This window comes from Pseudophryne corroboree, chromosome 3 (assembly GCF_028390025.1).
Source record: "Pseudophryne corroboree isolate aPseCor3 chromosome 3, aPseCor3.hap2, whole genome shotgun sequence".
Lineage (NCBI taxonomy): Eukaryota > Metazoa > Chordata > Amphibia > Anura > Myobatrachidae > Pseudophryne > Pseudophryne corroboree.
In genome coordinates, this window is record NC_086446.1 from 213,424,880 (window position 1) to 213,439,865 (window position 14,986).

The 14,986-nt window shown below is 41.9% G+C and overlaps 1 long non-coding RNA gene across 1 annotated transcript in view; it reads left to right on the top strand.

Annotated features, from left to right (window-relative positions):
* Positions 1 to 14,986, top strand: part of LOC135057604 (uncharacterized) — a 245,024-nt gene that overhangs the window by 72,682 nt on the left and 157,356 nt on the right. The window contains exon 2 of the long non-coding RNA XR_010244236.1: positions 7,770 to 7,907. This is a non-coding gene — a long non-coding RNA (uncharacterized LOC135057604). The remainder of the gene's footprint in view (positions 1 to 7,769; positions 7,908 to 14,986) is intronic.

The following is a 14,986-nucleotide window of genomic DNA, read 5'->3' on the forward strand; positions in this document are numbered from 1 at the left end:
TGACCGGGGACACCCGGTAAATGGACCAGCCCACGTGAGAGGTATTTTTTACTGATTGATCCACTGGCTAGACATACGTGATTCAATACTGGAGTGTTACAACTGCTCTTCTTTTCATCATTACCGTGTATTAAGAACAGTATCCATCCTTGTCACGGAATATGGACTTCAGCATCTACATTACAGTTGTCTCATTACACAAATTTCAAGTGAGTTAATGAACTGAGCAATTATCCCTTATGGTTTATCATTTGTTTTATATGTATCATCCCACAGTCTTTTAAATAAATTACGACATTTCTTACTGTTACGTTGGCTCTCTCCACTGTTACTAATATTTATTTCTGAAATCCAGCGCAGCCATCTCTCCTTTTCTCGTTTATTCCCACACACTATAACACATATAGTTATCTGGCTAGCGCAGTTGTTCAGAAATTATCTTTATCATTATTATTAATATTTTTATACATCCTCTGCTGAGGCGCTCATTTAGCAGTTAATTTATCGTGTCCTGATGTTAAATGCCAGCAGTAGTTTGTGTCTCCTGGTCTGGGATACTAGCTCACACAACACCCTTCGCCATGGATTCTCGCCACTGACGGCACTGCAATGCCTAGTCAGCGCATGCACTCCAGAAGTACCTCTACTCTCTGACCTTCTGTGCAGAACTCTTCCTCACCTGTAGAGCTCACTTCTCTTGTTATACCCTCCCCTGTCTATTCACCACACAAGCAGCTCTGTCAGGAGGTGACAGAGGAGTGGAGACGAGGTGTCTGGGCTCCTGTACACAATGGGGTGTATAGGATCAAATTACCTGCAGCTCCATACATAACCTGTTTACTACTGAACCTACTCATCCTAAATACATCTGATTGTACCGCTAGGGGACTTACATTACAATAAACTGATTTTACTAATTACTAACACTATGGCATACAATTACATACCTTGAACACAGTATAACTAAATAAACTGCATATTCCTAATATAACAGATGAAACATAACTGTACAATATAATGACAACACAATACAAAACAATATTGCCTAGCATATAACTAATAACATATCGGCAATTAGTGGAGTCCATGGTTAGGACCAGAGCAAGGAAAGTAACCGCATGTATTTTACGACTGTGCGACACGACGCGCCGGCTGTGTCATCATAATGTTCTTTCCAAGCCAGGAGTGACAGTGTAATGCAGTCAGGGTAGCTTTTTATAGTCATGCAGGCATGGCTAATGTCCTGGCAGCTATAGATTGCACACACATAGGGCTGAGATTACCTCGGAATAGTGCTCATCTGTACAATATAAATCATTATTTGGTTGGTGATGCAAAGCAAAAAAAAAATATCTGGCTCTGATGCCTATATCCTCTCTGTAAACAAAGTTTGAGGGGATGTAGTTATGTGACCGGTGGTCAGGAGACCTTCAGTCACAATACTGACCCCTACATTCCTTCCGCTCTGAATCCCGACAGTCGGCATGCCGACTAGCAGGGACTATTCTCACTTGTGGGTGTCCATGACACCCATAGAGTGGGGATAGAACCTTTGGTGAGCGCAGGGATACCAGCCACCTATAAGCCATACCCAACCCAATTTGAGCTGGAACAAATGCTGGAGGGTTGCTTTCTGGGTATGTGGCCGCTAATATTTTTCTGAGCTTGTAACAATAATATATGTAAATATATGTAAAGTTTTGTTGTTTGTGTTTTTTTACCTTCAGGGGATTCAGGCTATGGCTGTTGCTCCTGACCACTGATTCCTTTGTTGCATCTGCATTTTCTTGCTAAGCATAATTGTAATGAGGCACATATAGCCACTAGATAAGTGATAGAGCACACCTTTTTTTGGCTTTAAAATCTAGGTCCAGGTGTCTTGATAAATCTGGTGGGATTGTGTTATATAGAAATGAGCGGGTTCGGCTCGTCGAGATCCAACCCCCCCCCCCCCCCCCGAACTTCACATGGTTTACAAGGGTCCAAGGCAGCCTCGGTACTTCCCGCCTAAGACGTAAAACCCGAACGGGGAAGACGCCATCATCCCGCTGTCGGATTCTCACGAGATTCGGATTCCATTTAAAGAGCCGCGCATCACCGCCATTTTCACTTGTGCATTGTCGATTAAGCGGAGAGGACGTGGCTATGTACTCTGCCTGAAAAAGCTCAATATCTGTGCTCAGTGTGCTGTATTGTGGTGACCACCAGTATATAGTAGTACAGTACAGTAGGCCATTGCTGTATCTTGCAGCTCCGTGTCAGACTCAGTTCTAGTGCTCAATCTGTGCTGCATTGTTGTGACCAGTATATAGTAGTACAGTGCTGCATTGTGGTGACCACCAGTATATAGTAGTACAGTAGGCCATTGCTGTATCTTGCTGCTCTGTGTCACTTATATTCTGATCAGTGCTCAACATATGTGCTGCATTGTGGTGACCACCAGTATATATAGTAGTACAGTGCTGCATTGTGGTGACCACCAGTATATAGTAGTACAGTACAGTAGTCCATTGCTGTATCTTGCAGCTCCGTGTCAGACTCAGTTCTATTCTCCTGATCAGTGCTCAATATCTGTTGCATTGTTATAAAAATTATATAGTAGTACAGTGCAGCATTGTGGTGACCACCAGAATATAGTAGTACAGTACAGTAGGCCATTGCTGTATCTTGCTGCTCTGTGTCACTTCTATTCTGATCAGTGCTCAATATCTGTGCTGCATTGTGGTGACCACCAGTATATAGTAGTACAGTGCTGCATTGTGGTGACCACCAGTATATAGTATTACAGTACAGTAATCCATTGCTGTATCTTGCAGCTCTGTGTCAGACTTAGTTCTAATCTCCTGATCAGTGCTCAATATCTGCTACATTGTTGTGACCAGTATATAGTAGTGCAGTGCTGCATTGTGGTGACCACCAGTATATAGTAGTACAGTAGTCCATTGCTGTATCTTGCAGCTCCGTGTCAGACTCAGTTCTATTCTCCTGATCAGTGCTCAATATCTGTTGCATTTTTGTGAAAAGTATATAGTAGTACAGTGCAGCATTGTGGTGACCACCAGTATATAGTAGTACAGTACAGTAGGACATTGCTGTATCTTGCTTCTCTGTGTCACTTCTATTCTGATCAGTGCTCAATATCTGTGCTGCATTGTGGTGACCACCAGTATATAGTAGTACAGTGCTGCATTGTGGTGACCACCAGTATATAGTAGTACAGTACAGTAATCCATTGCTGTATCTTGCAGCTCCGTGTCAGACTTAGTTTTATTCTCCTGATCAGTGCTCAATATCAGCTGCATTGTTGTGACCAGTATATAGTAGTACAGTGCTGCATTGTTGTGACCATCAGTATATAGTAGTACATTACAGTAGTCCATTGCTGTATCTTGCAGCTTGTATCCTGAACAGTGCTTAATATCTGTGCTCAGTGTCAGTGCTGCATTGTGGTGACTAAAAGTCCAGTGTCTTGTGCAGCATCTTGCTGCTGTAGGGTGCTGTGGTAGTGTCCTGTCACTGTGCATAGGTCATCATCATTCCAGTTACAGTGGTATCTGGTATCTATCTAGTGGTATCTAATTCCAGACATTACTGCCATCTAATTGCAGATATATTACTGGCATATAATTCCACACATTAAAAAATGGAGAACAAAAATGTGGAGGGTAAAATAGGGAAAGCTCAAGATCCACTTCCACCTAGTGCTGAAGCTGCTGCCACTAGTCATGGCAGAGACTATGAAATACCATCAACGTCATCTGCCAAAGCCGATGCCCAATGTCATAGTATAGAGCATGTAAAATCCAGAAAACAAAAGTTCAGTAAAATTACCCCAAAAAATAAATTAAAAGCGTCTGAGGAGATGCGTAAACTTGCCAATTTGCCATTTACGACATGGAGTGGCAAGGAACGGCTAAGGCCCTCTCCTATGTTCCTCATGACTAGTGGGTCAGCTTCACATGAGGATGGAAGCACTCATCCTCCCGCTAGAAAAATGAAAAGAGTTAAGCTGGCAAAAGCACAATAAAGAACTGTGCTTTCTTCTAACTCACAAATCCCCATGGAGAGTCCAATTGTGTCGGTTGCGATGCCTGACCTTCCCAACACTGGACGGGAAGAGGTGGCTCCTTCCACCATTTGCACGCCCCCTGCAAGTGCTGGAAGGAGCACCCACAGTCCAGTTCCTGATATTCAAATTGAAGATGTCACTGTTGAAGTACAACAGGATGAGGATATGGGTGTTGCTGGCGCTGAGGGGGAAATTGACCAGGAGGATTTTGATGGAGAGGTGGTTTGTTTAAGTCAGGCACCTGGGGAGACACCTGTTGTCTGTGGGATGAATAAGGCCATTGACATGTCTGGTCAAAATACCTAAAAAAATCACCTCTTCGGTCTGGAATTATTTCAACAGAAATGCGGACAACTGGTGTCAAGCCATGTGTTGCCTTTGTCAAGCTGTAATAAGTAGGGGTAAGGACGTTAACCACCTAGGAACATCCTCCCTTATATGTCACCTAAAGCGCATTCATCAGAAGTCATTGACAAGTTCAAAAACTTTGGGTGACAGCGGAAGCAGTCCACTGACCACTAAATTCCTTCGTCCTCTTGTACCCAAGCTCCTGAAAACCACACCACCAACTCCCTCAGTGTCAATTTCCTCCTTAGACAGGAATGCCAATAGTCCTGCAGGCCATGTCACTGGCAAGTCTGACAAGTCCTCTCCTGACTGGGATTCCACCGATGGATCCTTGAGTGTAATGCCTACTGCTGCTGGCACTGCTGTTGTTGCTGCTGGGAGTCGATCATTATCCCAGAGAGGAAGTCAGAAGACCACTTGTACTGCTTCCAGTAAGCAATTGACTGTCCAACAGTCCTTTGCAAGGAAGATGAATTATCACAGCAGTCATCCTGTTGCAAAGCAAATAACTCAGGCCTTGACAGCTGTGTTGGTGTTAGACTTGCGTCCGGTATCTGCCATTAGTTCACAGGGACTTAGAGAATTTCTTGAGGTAGTGTGTCCCCGGTACCAAATACCATCTAGGTTCCACTTCTCTAGGCAGGTGATTCCGAGAATGTACACAGACGTTAGAAAAAGAGTCACCAGTGTCCTAAAAAATGCAGTTGTACCCAATGTCCACTTAACCACGGACATGTGGACAAGTGGAGCAGGGCAGACTAAGAACTATATGACTGTGACAGCCCACTGGGTAGATGTATTGCCTCCCACAGCAACAACAGCAGTGGCGGCACCAGTAGCAGCATCTCACAAATGCCAACTTGTTCCTAGGCAGGCTACACTTTGTATCACCGCTTTCCATATGAGCCAAACAGCTGACAACCTCTTACGGAAACTGAGGAACATCATCGCAGATTTGCTTACCCCAATTGTACTCTCCTGGGGATTTGTGACATCGGACAATGCCACCAATATTGTGCGTGCATTACATGTGGGCAAATTCTAGCACGTCTCATGTTTTGCACATACAATGAATTTGGTGGTGCAGATTTTTTTTAAAAACAACAGGGGCATGCAAGAGATGCTGTCGGTGGCCCGAAGAATTGCGGGCCACTTTCGGCATTCAGCCAACACGTGCCGAAGACTGGAGCACCAGCAAACACTCCTGAACATTCCCTGCCATCAGCTGAAGCATGAGGTGGTAACGAGGTGGAATTCAACCCTCTATATGCTTCAGAGGATGGAGGAGCAGCAAAAGGCCATTCAAGCCTATACATCTGCTTATGATATAGGCAAAGGAGGGGGAATGCACCTTACTCAAGGTGGAGAATGATTTCAATGTTGTGCAAGGTTCTGCAACCCTTTGAACTTGCCACACGTGAAGTCAGTTCAGACACTGCCAGCCTGAGTCAGGTCATTCCCCTCATCAGGCTTTTGCAGAAGCAGCTGGAGAGATTGAAGGAGGAACTAAAATGGAGCGATTCCGTTAGGCATGTGGTACATGTGGATGGAGCCCTTCATTCGCTTAACCAGGATTCACGGGTGGTCAATCTGTTGAAATCAGAGCACTACATTTTGCCCACCATGCTCGATCCTAGGTTTAAAGCCTACGTTGTATCTCTATTTCCGGCAGACACAAGTGTGCAGATGTTCAAAGACCTGCTGGTGAGACACTTGTCAAGTCAAGCGGAACGTGACCCGCCAACAGCTCCTCCTTCATTTTCTACCGCCACTGGAGCTGCCAGGAAAAGGATAACATTTCCAAAACCACCTACTGGCAGTGATGCAGGGCAGTCAGGAGCGAAAACTGACATCTGGTCCGGACTGAAGGACCTGCCAACGATTACTGACATGTCAGCTACTGTCACTGCATATGATTCTGTCACTATTGAAAGAATGGTGGAGGATTATATGAGTGACCGCATCCAAATAGGCACGTCAGACGTATACTGGCAGGAAAAAGAGGCAATTTGGAGGCCCTTGCACAAACTGGCTTTATTTTACCTAAGTTGCCTCCCCTCCAGTGTGTACTCCGAAAGAGTGTTTAGTGCAGCCAGTCACCTTGTCAGCGATCAGCGTACGAGGTTACTTCCACTAAATGTGGAGAAGATGATGTTCATCAAAATTAATTATAATAAATTCCTCCATGGAGACATTTACCAGCAATTGCCTCCAGAAAGTACACAGGGACCTGTGATGGTGTATTCCAGTGGGGATGAATTAATACTCTGTGAGGAGGGGGTTGTACACAGTGAAAGGGGTGAGGAATCGGAGGATGATGATGAGGTCGACATCTTGCCTCTGTAGAGCCAGTTTGTGCAAGGAGAGATTGCTTCTTTTTTGGTTGGGGCCCAAACCAACCAGTCATTTCAGCCACAGTCATGTGGCAGAACCTGTTGCTGAAATTATGGTTTGTTAAAGTGTGCATGTCCTGTTTATACAACATAAGGTTGGGTGGGAGGGCCCAAGGACAATTCTATCTTGCACCTCTTTTTTATTTATTTATCTTTGCATCATGTGATGTTTGGGGTCAATTTTTTTAAGTGCCATCCTGTTTGACACTGCACTGCCACTCCTATATGGACCAGGTGTCTGTGCCGGCCACTTGGGTCGCTTAGCTTAGTCATCCAGCGACCTCGGTGCAAATTTTAGGACTAAAAATAATATTGTGAGGTGTGAGGTGTTCAGAATAGACTGGAAATGAGTGGACATTATGATTATTGACGTTAATAATACTATGGGATCAAAATTACCCCCAAATTCTATGATTTAAGCTGTTTTTGAGGGGTTTTTGAAAAAAAAAAAACACCCGAATCCAAAACACAACCGAACATGACAAAAAATTTTAAGGGAGGTTTTGCCAAAACGCGTCCGAATCCAAAACACTGCCGCGGATCCGAAGCCAAACCAAAACACAAAATCCAAAAAAATTCCGGTGCACATCTCTAGTGTTATATAATGCGAAAAAGGTGCCTTACATTGTGCTCTGTTGCTGTATATTGCATAATCTGGCATTGCAACAGCCACCATCTCCAAATTATGAAATAGACAGTGAACAGGAAGGGCTCTTGCAACAAACAAAGTACTTTGTGACAACAGACATTGGAAGGAATATTAGGACATTACTTATAACAACTATTTTACATCCTTTCCTCTGTATAGAGTTGTTAAACTATAAAATCAGTAATGTTCCATCAACTACAATACAGTAGCTATTTGTTTTTCACTGGCATGTATTTATTTTAAAGTTATGAACAATAAAACATTTAACAAAAATGCAAACTAATATTTGTTTCTTATCATTTTCTTTTAGGAAGGGATGCTGGTGGTGGATCTTTAGTGGTTCTGCCTGTGTACCCATCACATGTATGCAGTCCATGCCTGGATTGTATTGATGGTGCCAAACTGAGTGCTGAGGTCCTGCTGACAGAAGTTGACAGTGTGTTATCAGGTAATTTACCAACAATTTTGGCTTTAGCAGATGCTATTTTGGTATTCATGATAGCATGATAATAAGCCTCATGTAGGGGATCCGGACTGAAAGTTGACAGTAACTAGGTTGACAATGTCTAGGTCGACCACTATTGGTCGACAGTAACTAGGTCAACAGGGTGTCTAGGTCGACTGGGTATTTAGGTCGACATGTTCTAGGTCGACAGGTCAAAAGGTCGACATGAGTTTTTCACAAATTTTTTCTTTTTTTTAACCTTTTCATACTTAACGATCCACGTGGACTACGATTGGAACGGTAATCTGTGCCGAGCAAAGCGAAGGCACCATGCCCGAAGCATGGCGAGCGAAGTGAGCCATGCGAGGGGACGCGGTGCACTAATTGGGGTTCCCGGTCACTCTACGAAGAAAACGACACCAAAATAACATTAAAAACTCATGTTGACCTTTTGACCTGTCGACCTAGAACATGTCAACCTAAAGACCCTGTCGACCTAGACACCCTGTCGACCTAGTTAATGTCGACCAATAGTGGTTGACCTAGACATTGTCGACCTAGTTACTGTCGACTTTCAATACCACACCCTCATGTAGAGTGCAAGTTGCAATATTTGTGTTTTCTGGCTTCTGTGAAATGCATGTGATACAGATATGTCCACATACATCTATCCTCATATCGTGCAAAATAGCCATGGACTTTGCTACATAGCCATGCCGAAGCATTAATCCTAAATACTCATTTCACTATAAGCAAATTTATGGAAAAAGTAGCACAATGGAGGAAAAATATGGGCCCTCATTCCGAGTTGATCGGTCGCAAGGCGAATTTAGCAGAGTTACACACGCTAAGCCGCCGCCTACTGGGAGTGAATCTTAGCTTCTTAAAATTGCGACCGATGTATTCGCAATATTGCGATTACTAACTACTTAGCAGTTTCAGAGTAGCTCCAGACTTACTCTGCCTGTGCGATCAGTTCAGTGCTTGTCGTTCCTGTTTGACGTCACAGACACACCCAGCGTTCGCCCAGGCACTCCCACCGTTTCTCCGGCCACTCCTGCGTTTTTTCCGGAAACGGTAGCGTTTTCAGCCACACGCCCCTGAAACGCCGTGTTTCCGCCCAGTAACACCCATTTCCTGTCAATCACATTACGATCGCCGGAGCGAAGAAAAAGCCGTGAGTAAAAATACTTTCTTCATAGTAAAGTTACTTGGCGCAGTCGCAGTGCGAACTTTGCGCATGCGTACTAAGCGGATTTTCACTGCGATGCGATGAAAAAGAACGAGCGAACAACTCGGAATGAGGGCCAATGTGTAAAAGGATAATTGTATGTCGACACCTCTGTAATGATTTCTGTGTTCTAATAATTTCAGTGGCTAATGCTTCTTGACTACTAACAAATTCATTGGCTTGGGCTTAATTTATGGCTACAGTTTGTGCCTCTATAGCTGCAGCCAGGTGCAGGAAATTAGTATTAATAATAACTATGATTTGAGAAATGCATGTTTTGGAGGCATCCAGAATCTCAGCCCAAGAATCTTTTGCAGGTGTTGGTGTTAGGATAGCTTTAGAAGGGGTGGTCTTCAGTATGCCGACTGTCGGGATCCCGGCGCACAGTATACCGGCGCCGGAATCCCGACAGCCGGCATACCAACACTTTTTCTCCTTCCTAAGTTCCTGGATGCCAAATCACCGTCCTTAGTATCTCTGTACAGTATGTTCTATTAGTGTACTAATTAGCATGAACAGCTTATAATGTACAACACAGATTCTCTAATGCCAACGATCTACAGTACTGTGTTGCTTGAACAGTTAATTGCGTCAGAATACACTAATTTATATTTACTGGTATGTCTATAGGTGCTCTTTACCGCTGTGTATTTTAGATAGCGTATGAGTCGCTCCTGCAGATTTACCCCGATTTTTGTGAAACCTGTGTGCACCCTTGCTTTGAATGTTTTACAATGGATTACACAGAAAAAAAAGTGAATGTCACATAAACACAAAAAAAAAAGATTGGCATGTTGGGAATCAAACCCGGGACTCTCAGCATGGCAGATGGGAGCCTTCATCACTAGCACACAACACTGTATGGAAGATTCTCAAGTTCATGTGCAAAAGTACTGCAAAGAGCGATTCCTTCCCATTGGTGTTCATTTATGCCGTTAGGGGACTCGAACGCTCATTTAGTGCACTGTACATACTGTAAAGTCAATGAGCTACATTATTCCTTTCACACATTAGTTGCACCTGTATACACAAGTGTTCACACATTAGTTGCATCTGCATACACAAGTGTTTTAACACGTTCGTTTGCATCTGAATAAACTATTTTTTTTTGTTCTGTCCATCTGACCATTGGTCACCATCTGTGGGTGTACACTATGCAGTACAGGACTGTATATTAACATTACAGTCATCACTGACCACTTGCCAGAGCTTGTACTATAGATCAATCCACCGCTATTCAAACTAAAGTACTGGATTAGTGAAGCATTAGCCACCCAGTGGTGGAGATGTGTATTGCATGCTGAGTATCTAGTCGTGCCTCAACGCGCCAGTCCGTGATTAAACTCGGCAACCTAAGCTATCGCTTAGGCATGACTAAACCTCTGACTAGGCGCAGAAACAGTAAAGATAATGGAGGACCCATCTGTACTTCTACTGCCTGAAGCAACTGGTTGAAAATATTTGAAGTACTGTAGGATTCTTACTGCAGGATTGTTGCTGAGACTTTATATTTGAAAGTTTGCTAAAAAAAAACAAAAAAGATAAAAAAATCACTTTAAAGGATCCGTGGCCCTTACATAGTCTCAACAGTAGCAGAACATGAATATGAATTGTTCTCTGGTTCCCACTTACTTAGGAATTCCAAACCCTGGGCTTGCTTAGTCACTAGTCGACATTACGACAAGGTGACCCCATGCTGTGTGCCCCCTTAATATAGTATTTCTAGCCCTGGCTATTTCAGTCTATATTAGTTAAAGAAAAATACAAGGGACTCAACACAAATTGTTCTAAAAGCCTAGTCTAAATATTTTTTTTTTTAAATCATTTTTTTTTTCTATTTTTTACACTCTACAAGCCTGCATAGATCTTAATGATCTCTGTAGTGCTTGTAAACCTGCCTGTCAAAGACAGGTCCTTTATTTGGGTGGGATATTCTAAAGTATGGGTTTTCAGTACTTGGAAGGGGGTTTGAGCTTAGTAAATATGAGATGCAATCCTGTTCATAAACCACAGCAAAATTGCCAGGATTTCAACCCCACCGCTTTGTAAATCTACCCCCTGGTGCTGCTGCTTTGAGTCCATCTGTAGTTTTGTCCAATCACCATCATATACCTCTAGATTTTAATTTCTATGTTCTTTTGGTTAGGGCAGTTTCCAGTGAATAGGACAATGCTGAGTACTACAGAAGTGCATATTATAGCATCTAGTTTTTGGATTTCAATACTGTATATCTGCTGTGATATCATCTGGTTTATTGTTTTGTTTTTTGTATTATGCATTTGAAATGTACGTTTATTTCCTACTGAAGACTGCGTATTCTGTGGTATTTATGAAAGTGATGCCAGAATGACTGTTATTAATGCAGTGCTCCATTGTTTTCATCCCTTTCAAAATTTAGATCTTTTCTAATATTTTGTCTTCATTGACCTCTACAAAAGTGGTTTCAGAATGATTGTTTTGTTATTTTAGCAGACCAATTATATATATTTTCTCTGCTAAAGTCCTAGCTGGGTTTTCTGTTCTCATCAGTGAGCACTGGCAAGCTGTGCACATTTTATGGGATACAACACATAATACACTAAGTGTTGTATTCCATTAAACGTGTACAGTTTAACAATTGTGAAATCTTCTTTCATCTCCATGTAACTGCAGCCATTTTTGAAATGTCTAACAGCATCCATTAGTATTATGCCTAAGAGACAATGAATGGAAAAATGACAGAGATTGAAGGGCACAGAGGTTAAGGTATAGAACTGCAGTTATTTTTTATCATTAGCACACATTTATTTTGTGTCTTAATGATTATATGTTGTCATTAAGCTTTACTATACTTTTAGTGTTGGAGTTTTCAGTGCTGCATTATACTATTGGTTTTGTTACACTTTTTGAATGTTTTACAGTTGTATTATAAATTATTCTAAGTTCATCATTAGTTGGGTTTCTATTTTCAGTTTGACTCGGATATTATTTTATATTTATGCATTTTGTAGAAAAAAATAGAAACATAATATTTATTTTAGTAAAATGTCAGAATACTGTAACTTTTCCATATTGAACAAATACTGTATGAACCGTATTGAACAAATACATTATTGAAAGATACAGTAATATATTGTATTATTGTAGTACAGTCTTTTCTTTCTCTTGTGTCTTTGACTTTTATTTTTAGTACAGTGTAAGGTGAATGCAATGTATGCATAACAACACTACAACCAGAGAGATATCACACTATATTATTGAACCACTATGCACTATAGACTACTATGCATATGGATAGTTTTTGAGCAAAAAGGCATAAAAAAATCTAACATTACACTTCACTTTGGTAGATGTTTGTCCAGGTAAATTCAATTACTGGGGCAGTACACCTGTCAAACTGTAATGCAGGTGTCCTAAGGTGAGCTCAGGGAGGACAGAAACCTCCCGTGGAGTGGAAGATAGTTATGTAATATGACGACATTCAGGTGGATAACATACTGTACTTTAATATTGTTATGCATTTACAGTAATTGTAGACGCTGTTGTATTGATTCTTTTTTAGAGCAAATATATTTTATTTGTGTACCATAATACTATATAAAGGTAATTCCATAAGGATGTCTCCCTTTCATTTTATACAATTAAGCAATGCAGTTCATAACAAACAATTGTGTTAATGGTATTTTATTTCTATTTGAATTACATCATAGATACATTTCCTATGGACAACATTAAGAAGCAAATTTAATTTGGATTTAGTAGTGTAATAAATTTTAAAATGTGGGTTTAGTGTTTTCATTTATATCAATAAACTAGAGATGTGTGCCAGACATTCATGCTTGATTGTAAATGGGATATGGCTCTGATTCGTCGTCCGGATTTGGATATTTCAAAAAATTAACCCAAAAAGCTAGAATCACTAAATTTGGGCCTTTTTTGTTCCTAGACTATTATTAACCTCAACAACATTAATTTTTAGTCATTTCCAGTCAATTCTGACCAGCGCACACCTCAAAATATTGTTATCAAAGCCCAAAGGCTGCAGTAACCTGGCTGGTTACAAAGTGACAGAGCAGTGGCACAAACAGTCGCCAGTTTTAAGCACATCTACGGTGCATCCGGAAAGTATTCACAGTGCTTCACTTTTCCACATTTTGTTATGTTACAGCCTTATTCCAAAATGGAATAAATTCATTTTTCCCCTCAAAATTCTGCACACAATGGGGGTAATTCTGAGTTGATCGCAGCAGCGAGTTTGTTAGCAATTGGGCAAAACCATGTGCACTGCAGGGGAGGCAGATATAACATGTGCAGAGAGAGTAAGATTTGGGTGGGTTATTTTGTTTCTGTGCAAGGTAAATACTGGTTGCTTTATTTTTACACTGCAATTTAGATTTCAGTTTGAACACGCCACACCCAAATCTAACTCTCTCTGCACATGTTATATCTGCCCCCCCTGCAGTGCACATGGTTTTGCCCAACTGATAACAAATTTGATGCTGTGATCAACTCAGAATTAGGCCCAATACCCCATAATGACATCGTGAAAAAAGTTTTTTTTTAGATTTTTGCAAATTTATAAAAAAAAAAATCACATGTACATAAGTATTCACAGCCTTTGCTCAATAATGTGTTGATGCACTTTTGGCAGCAATTATAGCCTCAAGTCTTTTTGAATATGGTGCCACATGCTTGGCACATCTATCTTTGAGCAGTTTTGCCCATTCCTCTTTGCAGCACCTCTCAAGCTCCATCAGGTTGGATGGGAAGTGTTGGTGCACAGCCAATATCAGATCTCTCTAGAGATGTTCAATCGGATTCAAGTCTGGGCTCTGGCTGGGCCACTCAAGGACATTCACAGAGTTGTCCTGAAGCAACTCCATTGATTTGTTGGCTGTGTGCTTAAGGTCGTTGTCCTGCTGAAAGATGAACTGTCGCCTCAGTCTGAGGTCAAGAGCGCTCTGGAGCAGGTTTTCATCCAGGATCTCTGTATATTGCTGCATTCATCTTTCCCTCTATCCTGACTAGTCTCCCAGTTCCTGCAACTAAAAAACATCCCCACAGCATGATGCTGCCACCATGCTTCACTGTAAGGATGGTATTGGCCTGGTGATGAGCGGTGCTTGGTTTCCTTCAAACATGATGCCTGCCATTCAGTCTAAAGAGTTCAATCTTTGTCTCATCAGACCACATAATTTTGTTTCTCATGGTCTGAGAGTCATTCAGGTGCATTTTGGCAAACTCCAGGCATGCTGCCATGTGCTTTTTACTAAGTAGTGGCTTCCGTCTAGCCACTCTACCATACAGGCCTGATTAATGGATTGCTGCAGGGATCATTGTCCTTCTGGAAGGTTCTTCTCTCTCCACAAAGGAATGCTGTAGCTCTGAAAGAGTAACCATCAGGTTCTTGGTCACCTCCCTGACTAGCGCCCTTCTCCCCTGATCACTCAGTTTTGATGGCCGGCCAGCTCTAGGAAGAGTCCTGGTGGTTCCAAACTTCTTCGATTTATGGATGATAGAGGCCTTTGTGTTGTGCTCATTGGAACCTTCAAAGCAGCAGATATTTTTCTGTACCCTTCCCCAGATTTTTGCCTCAAGACAGTCCTGTTTCTGAGGTCTACAGACAATTCCTTTGACTTCATGCTTGGTTTGTGCTCAGACATGCACTGTCAAGTGTGGGACCTTATATAGACAGGTGTGTGCCTTTCCAAATCATGTCCAATCAACTGAATTTGCCACAGGTGGACTCCAATTAAGCAGTAGGAACATCTCAAGGATGATCAGTGGAAACAGGATGCACCTGAGCTCAATTTTGAGTGTTTTATTTTTAATAATTTGTAAAAATTTCTTAAAACTCTTTCCACATTGCCAT